Raw genomic sequence first — 13,068 nt, forward strand, 5'->3', positions numbered from 1 at the left:
CATAATTCAAAACACAAGTCAGTTAATTATTGTCCTTTTCAGACTATATATTTGCACTGATTTTTCAGAGGTACTGTTTATTTGTTTAACTTGTTTAATTAGAATAATATATCTCCTGAATATTTAAATAAGTATCAAAGCTGACAGGTTTTGACTTGCCCAATCACAGACACAATTGAATCATAACGAAATAAAACTAGACTTGCTTTCACTCACCATATCTTTTGTTAATTACTCAGTAGAGAGACAAGTGTAAGCCTTCAGAGTGTAATCCAGCAATGGAACGAGAAGCACAGTTCAAGAAGTGTTAAAAATGACCCCTAGTCCTTTAAAATATAATTTGTTAATTTAATTACTATTCATTGATTAGTGTCTACTGTAGGCAGGACAAAGGTGCTAGGCATGGAGTACAATACACCATAGCAAACAATAAAGATTGAGTCCATATCGTCAGGGAGATAAATAACAATATATTCATTTTACAAATAATTATTTAATAACCTTAGGTTCTGCTCCACCTTCTTTATTATTCAAGGGAGAAATAATACATTTCATCACATTCACATTGCTTGACACACACAAAAAGGAAATCCTGCACAATGTCCACACACTTCTTCCCTTTGAATGTTACTTTTTTATCCACTCCACACACAATCATAAGTGGATGGAGAGTCAAATATTTGACTCTATTCAGTGGTATCACATGTCTGCTGCTTCTTCAATGGGCAAGTGGCCTTCATTCTTGACTCTGGGGATGCCCCAATACAACCAACACTCCATTGTTGCCAGAACAAAAAGTATCTTCCTCGGGCACTCTCTACATTCATTTCTTATTTCTTAACTCCCACCTCCCCCACCACCTGCTTTTTTTTTTTGCTCAGTTTCTTGTGTGAATTATGTTACTTATCCATTTCCACATAGGGCCCCCAGAGTAGGAAATGGGAGGAAAAGGAGAGGAATCCTCAGTAATTTAGCCTCAAGATAAACCTTTCACACAGCAAAGATTAGCTTCTTCTTGGGTGGTTTCATGCTAACAAATTTATGCTTTCATTAGCCTTGCTTTACATTACCAAACCTTCTACTCTTATCATTGTAAATGTATGTTGTAGGAAGGTGTACAGAACTAACAAAAGCAAAATTTATACAAGTTAATTATGGAACACATTCCAGAGGGAAAAGAGGGGTGTTGAGGGTCTTTTACAAGGAGATCTAACTTAATATAGGTGGTTAGGGAAGAATCCTGTGGAAGTGACTTTTGCTCTCATACTTTTCAGGAAGAGGTAACCACATTTCTACCTATAATAATGGGGAGGAGGAGGACTGGTACTACAGGAGCACAAACCACAAAAGAGAGCACTAAGTAAGATGAGTCTCACTAAGTAAGATGAGTCTCAGGAATGACATGAAACAGAAATGCAAATCCATCTCTAGGCATGTTAAAGGATTTGGTCTTTATTGTCCGAATGATAAGCCATGAATGGGAATTAAAAAAAAATTTTATTTTCATATTGGTTGAGGTGTAACTTAAATACTGTAAATTTACCAAATTTAAGTGTACAATTGAATGAGCTTTGACGAAAGTATAAAGTCATGGAGCTATCCCTGAATCTTAATGTAAAACATTTTTATCTCTCCAAAATTCCATCTACAGTTATTCTATTTTTACTATCTCACCCAAGTAGGATCATATAGTATGTTGCCTTTTACATCTGGCTTCATTGACTTATCAAAATGTTTTGGAGATTCTTCAGTTGTTATATGTATTATAATTCTCTATCATTTTAGTGATATTAATATCTTGATTAATAGAAATTTGCATTACTATTTTTACTGTTATGACTTCTTTAATTTTGAATCCATAGTCTTAAATTCAAACTGAAATTATCAGATTACAAAATTGTTCCCACAGAAAATACAATCCATTTTATTCTGCTCAGTGTTAGTGATATAGTTCCTAGAATAAATGGAATACAGCATGTGAGAAGTCAACTTCTCAAAACACAAATCTTCTACTACAACATTGAAAGAAAATCAATGCAGTTCCTCCATAAACGTTTCAATCAATGCAGTTCCTCCATAAAGGTTTAAGTTTTTGTTTTTCAGTTGAATGCAAGACATTGTTTTTCATGTATTTCCATTTTGCTATAACTTTTGTCTTCTAAATGTATTCTAAAAAGATTTTCACAGTTATTCTTTAAGATATTTTAAGCAGCATGCAAATTGAACTGTTGAAGTCCAGATCCAAAGAGAAATTTGATTTGTTCCTATCTGCTGGATTTATAAGATACTTTGTAAAAAAAAAAATCGTTGATATTCAATCTTTTTTTTATTCAGTTGTCAAAACTGGAATATTTATAATTACATTTTTGTATAGATATAAATAAATAGTTGTTGAATTGTGCTTTGACAATATAATGGCAACCATTTGTGGTGAAATGATACCCGTTTGTACCCACTGATTGTGATTCTGCTGGTGAGGATGACTGTGCACAAAGGAGAAATGATAAACTAAAATATTCTATCAGTTTACTTAATTGTAAATTAATATTAAATATAATAAACAGAAAATCTAGAAATTAAAATTTTATCTTTATTTAGGTTACAAAAATTCCTCACACATGTTTACTGTTGGGTACTTGTTTAAAAGAACAGTCTGAGGCATTTCAAAGTTAAATCAGAATGTATTGCCTCATGATGCCTGTTGAACACAATTACTTAGCCCTCTTACTCTTCCCGAACCCTGCTTATACGACAGGATAAATATAAAAATGAGAAGAAAACCACATATTTCTGGAAAGCCAAAATAATTGTCAAAAGCAAACCAGAATATTTTGGAGTTTCTGGAAGGTACAATGCAAGTGGTATCTGACTGGTGGTAAAACACCACAGAAAATAAGGATTTACAATCTTAAGCAGGAAACAGATAAAGCTTTCAAATAAGTACATTTTCACAGGAAACCAAACACGAAAATATTCCAAGGAGTGATGCACAGGGGATAAGACAGTGATCAATGATGTAGTTATCAGGTCATACTGAGTTAAAGGGCAGTAGGACAGCCGCATTAGGATTCATTTTCATAGCAGTTGCTATGGCATTTGCCCCAGGACCAAACTCAGCTAGAGTTGTACAAAGGCAGCGGGACATATGCTGAAGGAGACTAAAAGACTGTAGACAAAGAACAAAGAGGAAAGCAGAAAGAGCTCACACAATTAAAACTCAAGCTACTCATATACTCTTCTCATCTGCACAGACCCTAAAATCTGAGCACCTTTATTCAGAATCAGCATTTATTGGTTGTGCTTGGCTTGTGCTAAGGAAATACTCTCCAGTTAGCTAAAGTAATCACTTTATAATAGTATAAATTATATATATTATGCATATTATATATATATATATAAAAACCTAGATTCTTACTTAGAAAAAGAAATAAATAACCAACAATCAGTAAACATTAACAGGTTTTCAATAGAATCTAACATTCTAAACAAAAGATATTTACCAGCCTGAACAAACAGAAGTATTCTCTAAATGACAGTGCTAATAGAAGACACCAATATAATGATTAAGAGATAAAATACCTGTAACATGAGAACAATAATGAAACAGTAGTTCAACTCATGATGACTGAAATCTCCATCATTATGAAATCTCCATTATTATTTGATAAATAATCCCCAAGGAAACAGAGATAATAAAGGACGTCAAATAATAAGGCTGATAATAGAAATACCTAGTAAACTTATAGTGATACATTGGGGTATAACCTTTGTAGCATAAGAAAAATAGTTTCAAAATGATTGCCAAAATTAAAATCTCTACAGATATGCCGAATAGCAGAATGGACATGTCTGAAGATAATATTATTGAGCTGAAGGATGGAGTTGGAAAATTTTTCCCAGAATCCAATGAAAATTGAAAATAAAGAAAAACCAAAATGTAAAAATATAGAAAATACTAAGGCCAGATACAGGAAATCTAACAGCACCACTATATTTATTCTAGGATATGATTAAAAGACAATATAATCCAAAAAAATAATAATAGAATATTTCCTGAAAGACTTGTTAATGTAACAAGGACCCACTAACTTCTTTTTATAAATAATTTTAGAGCAAATACATTCAATAAACACATACGGATGTTTGAAAATACAGAAATATAAACAAAATTCTGAGAGGGAGAGAGAAGAGATTAACCATAGATTTTGTTGTTTTACATTACATCCCTTTCATTTAAGCACTACCTTTCTACGTGTGTTTGTCAGTCCAGGATTCTGTGTTCTTCAATTTGAGCACACAAATCAATCTGGTTGGCAAGAAAGCCCCATTCCCTTAAATAGAACTACCCATTGGTGGATATTTGACCCAGGTAGATTTCCCCACAATTACTCTTTAGAGATGAATGAGAGCTCTGGAAGAGAAAATTTCTCTCTTCTTTCATTATAAAGTACAAACAATTTTTTTGGCAGAAGCCACAATTAGCATTCAGTTTCCTCGTCTGATTTTCCTGGACCCGTTTCTTTGACTTTCCAGATTTGTCTGGCCATTCTTGCTGTTTGATGCTTCTGATGTCCCTTCAGGAAGATCACCTGGCCCCAACTGCATTCTTGCAGTCATAACCAAATAGTTTTGTTATTTATTAAGGGAGGCTCTTTTAGTCCTTTGGCCATTATGTAGGGTTCATGGTTAACATGGTATATGTTAATTCTGTCATGTCACTCTAGCCTAAGACACAACACACTATGCTTTATCTCCACCTTGTGGGGTGTACCTCTTGCCTTCTATCTCAGGGATTGCTACTGCTGCTGAAATTCAAAATGTCCTGTAATTAACTCAACACCCATCCCTACATACTAGCCCCCCAGGTCTTGCCCAACTGCAGGCTGAAGGTGAGCTAGGGAAGACTGTCCCTGGTTTACTGGCTTATTTGTGTCCTGTACTTTGGGGAGCTGCTGCTGCTGCTATTTAAGCATCTTTCTTGTCATTTTCCAAAGGAGCTGGGGGTACAACCCGGAAGGTGTAAGGGTTGACACAATGTATAACAAGCTTTGGCTAAGGGGAGGCAATTGATACAAGTTCTGTCTTCCTCTCTTAATGTTTCAAGATGCAATTTGCAAGGACTTTCTAGAGATGTGTGAAGAAACCAACTAAGCTGTGAAGCTTTGTACAGCTGTTTAGCACACTCCCTTTTCATTTGTTACCTTTTCTTCCTCTCTTTCCTTTCCATATTTTCCTTTTTCTTTATTCTTGATTTCTTGATATTGAACTTCCTTCCCCCAAATAAATCACTATCACAGAGTTGGCCTCAGGCCCTGTGTTCTAGAGAACCCAGGTTAAGATCTCTTGAACTCCAGGGGTTCACAATTAACAACAACAACAAAAACCAAACCAAAGTAGTAACACCAATAAAATAATAGTAGTAATAGTTCACACTTATTGAATTCTTACTATATACCAGACATTGTTCTAAGTACTTCACGTGTATTAACTCAGTTCATTCTTGTCCACAAGGTAGTAAGTATATGACTACCCCTGCTTTGCAGATAAGGAACATGAGAAAGAGAGGAAAGTAAGGCCTGGCAAAGCTACAATGGCAGGTCGTATGTGTGAAAATGGTACAGAAAATTTTTCGAAAAGCATTAGAGAATAGTGGAAGTTCTCAGTATATTCTGGTGAATGACACCGGAACTAACTACATGCAGTTAGCAGTGTGTGCACACCCCAGAGAAGAAGAACAGTGAGCATATTCAAAAAGCTGTTTCACTGAACACTATGACAGTGAGTGCTTAGGCATCCTTGCAGGGGATTGATTCCCCATTCTAACTACGTAACTATGAAGACTATCGCCCTTTGACTTAACAAGGGAAATAAAGTTGATCCCGTATCTTGAGGTATAGTGGCAAGTGGCGAACTCCCAACAGTTCAGCACAGTTGAGGAGCAACTTCAGTTATCTACATTTTTGGAGCAGAGCTTCAGCCTCATGTTCTCACTCATACGTAGGAGCTAAAAAAAAGTTGAGAGTATATAGAAGAGAAGTAGAAGTAGAGAGTAGAATAATAGTTCCCAGAGGCTGAGAAGGGGAGGGAAGAGAGGAGAACAAGGAGGGGCCATTAATGGATACAAAATTAGAGAGAAGGACTTAGTTCTATGGTACAGTAGGATGTTCTACAGTACAGTAGAGTGATTATGTATAACAATAACTTATAGTATATTTTTATTTTTATTTATTTATTTATTTATTTTTAAGACAGTCTCACTCTGTGGCACAGGCTGGAGTGCAGTGGTGCAATCTTGGCTCACTGCAACCTCCACCTCCCAGGTTCAAGCAATTCTCCTGCCCCAGCCTCCCGAATAGCTGGGACTACAGGCGCCTGCCACCACATCCAGCTAATTATTGTATTTTTATTAGAGAGGGGGTTTCACCATATTGGCCAGGTTGGTCTCAAACTCCTGATCTTGTGATCCTTCTGCCTCAGCCTCCCAAAGTGCTGGGATTACAGGCGTGAGCCACTGCACCTGGCCAGTATATTTTTAAATAGCTAGAAGAGAGGATTTTAATGTTCCCAACACAAAGAAATGGTAAATGTTTGAGGTGATGGATATCCCAATTAGTCCGATTTTATTATTACATATTGCATACATGTATCAAAATATCACAAGTAACCCATACATATGTGTTATTATTATGTATCAATTAAAATCAAACTAAAAATAAATATACAGGTTTAGGTGATTATACTTGGGTTAATGGCTCATAGATTTAAAAGCCCAGGAATTTTTCTGGCTTCAGACAAGGCTAGGGTGGTTGTTTAAATGTTTTTCTGGGAATTTCAAAATCTGTATTTATTTCTTTCTCTCTCTCTTTCTCATTTTTACTGTTTCTCTATCACCACTCCATTCCTCTGTTATTGACTAGATTTTCTCATCTTTGAAGTCTGCATTTCTCTCTATGTTTGGTTCATTCTTCAAAACTCAAACTTCTCAAGATTCTAAAATAAAGTAAATAATTGGGCTGGGTGAGGTGGCTTACATCTGTAATCCCAGCACTTCGGGAGGGAGGATTGCTTGAGCCCAGAAGTTTGAGATCAGCCTGGGCAACACTGGGAGACCATTAACGCTAAAAAATTTTTTAAAATTAGTCAGGTATGGTGGTGTGCACCTGTATTCCCAGCTACTTGGGAGGCTGAGGTGGGAGGATCACTTGAGCCTGGGAGGTCAATGCTGCAGTGAGCCCTGATTGCACCACTGCACCCAAACCTGGGTGACAGAGTGAGACCCTGTGTCTAATAAATAAATATATAAATACCTAAATATAATTAAAAAGTAGATAATTGAATGCAGTTACCAGAGTATTTAACCTCTTAAAACCTGAAATAGGAGAAAGCAGGAGAGAAACTTATCAGGAAAAAATCTATTCCTATTCCTCCACCTATAAATACACTCTAAGAAAATGAATTGACTTTAGAGTTATTTTAATTTTAATTTTATTGTCTACTTGTGTTTGCAAACATTTTTGAGAATCCATAACTATTGCTTTCATTCAAATTCATTCATTTCACATCAGTGAAATTAGTGTGAAAACTCGAAGTATATAGGTTCTGATTGAATCAGCATATAGCAGGATGGCACTAATTGATTTGACTTCTGATTAAAGTCAGAACTTTTTTTTGGTAACGTTGTATTATTATGCATGTAGACATAGCTTTAGTATTAACTGACACTATCTGTCAAGGTCCACCACACGTACACAATACAGTCTGATCATGAAAGAACAAGTGAGTTTTTGATAGATGAAACACCTAAATATATTCATGTTCTTTAAAACCAGACTCTCTAGATGGGTCATTAAAAACAATACTTCAAAATGGAAACTGACAAGCCAATGGAGGTAAGTGTGGCTCCATTGTTACAGCTCCCTATAGCTCCCATACCATTAAAAATGGGATTTTAATCTGCTAACAAAAAGTGACGTTTTGATTTTACTGTCTTTTCTCACATCCTTCTCACATTGACAATTTGTAGTCAAAAAAAAGAACAAATCATGCAGATAATTTGAATATTGGCTTTTGTCTTCTCTTCTGTCTACCTTTTCTAAATAGATGAACTGACAACTGATGCCTCGGTTTCTCTAATCTCAACAAATCTTTTTTTTTTTTTTCTGTTCGATAATATCACTTGACACTTTTCACAAACTCATTTATGTTAGCACGCAGACTGTTTCTCTACATGGATTTTACACAAGATGAATAAATTATTTGGTATGAAATTTGAACATATAATTAAAATGAAAGTATTAGCTTCCATTAATCTTTAATAACTTTTCATCAAATAAATATGCGTTGTTGTAACATAATCATTTAAATAATATTTTTAAACTGTCTTTCTGTTTAACATCTCTTACTATGATTTTTATCTATTAGCATAGCAGTTTTAATACAATCCTATGCAATATCTTCCATTTGAATATAAAATTCTAAATAAGAATGTGTCTGTGCACACATGTGTGAGAATGTATACAATACTTATAAAACATTTCTCTTTATGTGGTATTAGAAAAATAAATTTTAAAGCTTAAAAACTCATATGTATGTGCATTTAAATTTTCAAATTACGTGGTAATATATAAACTCCTCTCTACAGAGACCATTCCCCATAGAGTCAGTACAGTTGATTTTTTTTTTTTCTGGATATATACATATATTTTATTTTATTTATTTATTTATTTATTTATTTATTATTTATTTTTTTATTTTTTTTTGAGATGGAGTCTCGCTCTGCCACCCAGGCTGGAGTGCAGTGGCCGGATCTCAGCTCACTGCAAGCTCCGCCTCCCGGGTTTACGTCATTTTCCTGCCTCCTGTGTAGCTGGGACTACAGGCGCCCGCCACCTCGCCCGGCAAGTTTTTTGTATTTTTTAGTAGAGACGGGGTTTCACCGTGTTAGCCAGGATGGTCTTGATCTCCTGACCTCGTGATCCGCCCGTCTCGGCCTCCCAAAGTTCTGGGATTACAGGCTTGAGCTACCGCGCCCGGCCATACATATATTTTAAAGTACCTTTATCAGTATATATCTTTCATCTTCCACATTTATCATAGTGTTCTGCACTTTGATTTTTTCCACTTTAATAATGTTTTTTGAGTTATTTGTACTAACACTTGGATATTAAAATCTTTATCTTATTCTAGTGACTGAATTTAAGCTAACTTAACTACAACCCTACAGTTAGACGTTTTAATTGCTTCTCGTTCTCTTTTTCTACCTCATAGTAATGTTACAATATCCATTCCTAAATGTGTGTGTGTGAGTGTGTGTGCCGGTTTATGTGTAAAACTTGACTGTGACTTTCAGTTACTAACAAGGAGATTATATCACCATCTGCTGACTTAATTTCCCCAGTCCAACCTAGAAATACCACAGAAGTAGGGAAAACGTATATTGACTTGAAGAACTAAGGTAAAGCTGTGAGAAATACTTGAGGAAGTGAACAGAGCTAAATGCTGTTAAAGCCCAACAAAAGGGCAATGGAAGTCAGGAACGGAATCAGGCTTAGGGCCACTCTCAGAGGGAAATAAAATGGAGGTGCTTTTGAGTGCTTGCTTCTCTGCCATATTTCCTGTGGGAATCACTCACTGCTAGGTTACTATTTCAAAGTAGAAAAGCAGCAGGGCCAATGAAGCAGCCTTTGCCAAGGATATAGCTGGTGAGTGAAGACCACCTGCTACTGATTCTTCTTTCCTCTCTCGCTCTACTCCTATTCTGCAACTTGGAAATGAAAATCAGCCGGAAAAAACTCTTTCAACAAAGAGCAGTGTCAGGGATAGCTATGGAAGTTCTCTGAGGGTCAGAGTTGCTTAATAAGGAGAGAAGAAATAGAATCTCAAACCCAGTTTATGATGTTCTGGGAATGTCTTCCTGGGGCCTGCTGCCCTTCCAAACCCATCAAAATATCTCAAGCTGGGGCTACCTCTTGGCCCTCATATTCTTTCTAAGAATAGTCAAGGTAGCTGAAATCTTCAGGGGAAATATTCACACAGAATAAATAGCCAGATATACAGAAGCACAACCAATAGAAGAGGAATCACAAAAATATAATATATATTATACTGGAAAACCCTGCATTAATAGAGCAAGTAAATCAAGGATTTTTAAGAAAGGGAAAAAGACACAAGAAAACTATATTGATGGAGCTACTGATAATTGAAAAGGGAATGGTCACTAAGAACTGTACCTTAAGAAGGTATACTGGTAATAGGTCAGGCACGGTTGCTCACACCTACAATCCTAGTACTTTGGAGGCTGAGGTGGGTGGAACACTTGAGCCCAGGAGTTTGAGACCAGCCTGGGCAATGTGGTGAAACCCTGTCTCTACAAAAAAATTCAAAAATTAGATGAGCATGGTGGTGTGCACCTATAGTCCCAGCTAATCAGGAGGCTGAGGTGGGAGAATAACACGAGCCTGGGGAGGATGAGGCTGTAGTGAGCTGTGATCACACCACTCCACTCCAGTCTGGGTGACAGAGTGAGACCCCATCTCAAACAAACAAACAAATAAACAAAAAGCAACAAACAAAAAGAAGGTATACTGGTAAAAACAATTACAATAGTTGAAATAAGGTACACTACACATGAGCTAAGCAGAAACAATCCAGAACTACTATACAAATGAATTTGGGAAATGGAAGAGCAATTGTAGGAAGCAATTGCAGGAATGGTAAGATGTAAAATATTTTAAAATGTTAACACGCGTTTGAGTTTAAGAGTAGCTGTGGCAATAGTTACAGACCCAGAAAAGTTGAAAAAAAAAAAAAGATCAGAAGAATCTTGAAGAAAACATAACTAAGAGTCTCAAAGATCTAAAGGAAAATAATGAATGCTTACCACAGACATGATGCAGTGTCAAGCAGAAAAGATGAAAAAGCCCCCATCTAGATAGACTGGAGTGTAATATACACACAACAAAGACCAAGAGAAATTCTAAAAGTTTCTAGTAAAAAAGACAAGATCACCCACAAACAGAACATAATTAGATTGATGGCAATGTTCTCAACAGAGGCACTAGAAACAAGAAGATAAGGGATTAATTATAAAGATTCTGAAGAAATGATCTTTGGAGCTAGAATTTTACCTATAGCTAAATTATGTTTAAATGTGAGGGCTCAGCCATGTGAAGGCAAGAAATACTTAAAGATTTACTTTTTTAAAAGTTCTTTTTAAAAAATCATTTGCAGAAAGGACTGCCATTAAATGGGAAAAATGTCTCAGAGGGTGTCCTGGGACAGATGACATATAAACAAAACAGATATATAGAACAACGGAATAGAACAAAGGTCTCAGAAATAACACCACACATCTACAACAATCTGATCTTTGACAAACCTGTCAAAAACAAGCAATGGGGAAAGGATTCCCTATTTAATAAATGGTGCTGGGAAAACTGGCTAGCCATATGCAGAAAGCTGAAACTGGATCCCATCCTTACATCTTATACAAAAATTAACTAAAGATGGATTAAAGATTTAAATGTAAGACCTAAAAGCATAAGAACTTTAAGAGAAAACCTAGGCAATACTATTCAGGACATAGGCATGGGCAAAGACTTCATGACTAAAACACCAAAAGCAATGGCAACAAAAGCCAAAATTGACAAATGGGATCTCATTAAACTAAAGAGCTTCTGCACAGCGAAAGAAACTATCAGCAGAGTGAACAGGCAACCTACAGACTGGGAGAAAATTGTTGCAATCTATCCATCTGACAAAGGGCTAATATCCAGAATCTACAAAGAACTTAAACAAATTTACAAGAAAAAATCAGCCCCATCAAAAAATGGGTGAAGGATATGAACCGACACTTCTCAAAAGAAGACATTTATGCAACCAACAAACTTATGAAAAAATGCTCATCATCACTGGTCATTAGAGAAATGCAAATCAAAACCACAATGAGATACCATCATGCCAGTTAAAATGGCAGTCACTAAAAAGTCAGGAAACAACAGATGCTGGAACAGATGTGGAGAAATAGGAATGTTTTACACTGTTAGTGGGAGTGTAAATTAGTTCAACTATTGTGGAAGACAGTGTGGCAAGTCCTCAAGGATCTAGAACTAGAAATACCATTTGACTCAGCAATCCCATTACTGGGTACATACCCAGAGGATTATAAATCATTCTGCTAAAAAGACCCATGCACACATATGTTTATTGCAGCACTGTTCACAATAGTAAAGACATGGAACCAACCCAAATGCCCATCAATGATAGACTGGATAAAGAAAATGTGTCACATATACACCATGGAATACTATGCAGCCATAACAAAGGAGGAGTTCATGTCCTTTGCAAGGACATAGATGAACCTGGAGACCATCATTCTCAGCAAAGTAACACAAGAAGAGAAAACCAAACACCGCATGTTCTCACTCATAAGTGGGAGTTGAGCAATGAGAACAAATGGACATAGGAAGGGGAACATCACACACCGGCGCCTGTCAGGGAGTGGAGGGGCTGCAGAGGGATAGTGTTAGTAGAAATTCCTAATGTAAATGATAAGTTGATAGGTGCCACAAACCAACATGGCACATGTATACCTATGTAACAAACCTGCACATTGTGCACATGTACCCCAGAACTTAAAGTATAATAATAAAAAAAAATTCCATTATCTCCAAATAAGGAAGTCCCCCAAGTATACCTAATCTAGTCCATATGAAGAACAGCTCTAGCCTATGTATACGAAGCTGAGCCTAGCTCACAGACAATCGTAGTTCCTGATGGTCTGATGCACTCATCAGCTGAACAAAATTCCGGGTATGGTTTAGTTTCCAGAAATTTGAATTATTGCCCTCTCTTGGGAGTATTACTACCGTCCTCATTTTTATTGGTTTTATTTCTTTCTGTGTCCTCTAAAAACCCCGTTGTTTTACTAATAGATGTGTTTAGATTTGGCTTCCTAAGAATCTAATCTTATACTCTTTAACTTTCAATAGTTAACTTTAAGTCATTTATATTTATGGTAAATATTGAAATTGTGAGTTTATTTCTGCCATATGATTTTGCATTTTATTT

This window comes from Macaca thibetana, chromosome 6, assembly GCF_024542745.1.
Source record: "Macaca thibetana thibetana isolate TM-01 chromosome 6, ASM2454274v1, whole genome shotgun sequence".
NCBI classification, from domain to species: domain Eukaryota; kingdom Metazoa; phylum Chordata; class Mammalia; order Primates; family Cercopithecidae; genus Macaca; species Macaca thibetana.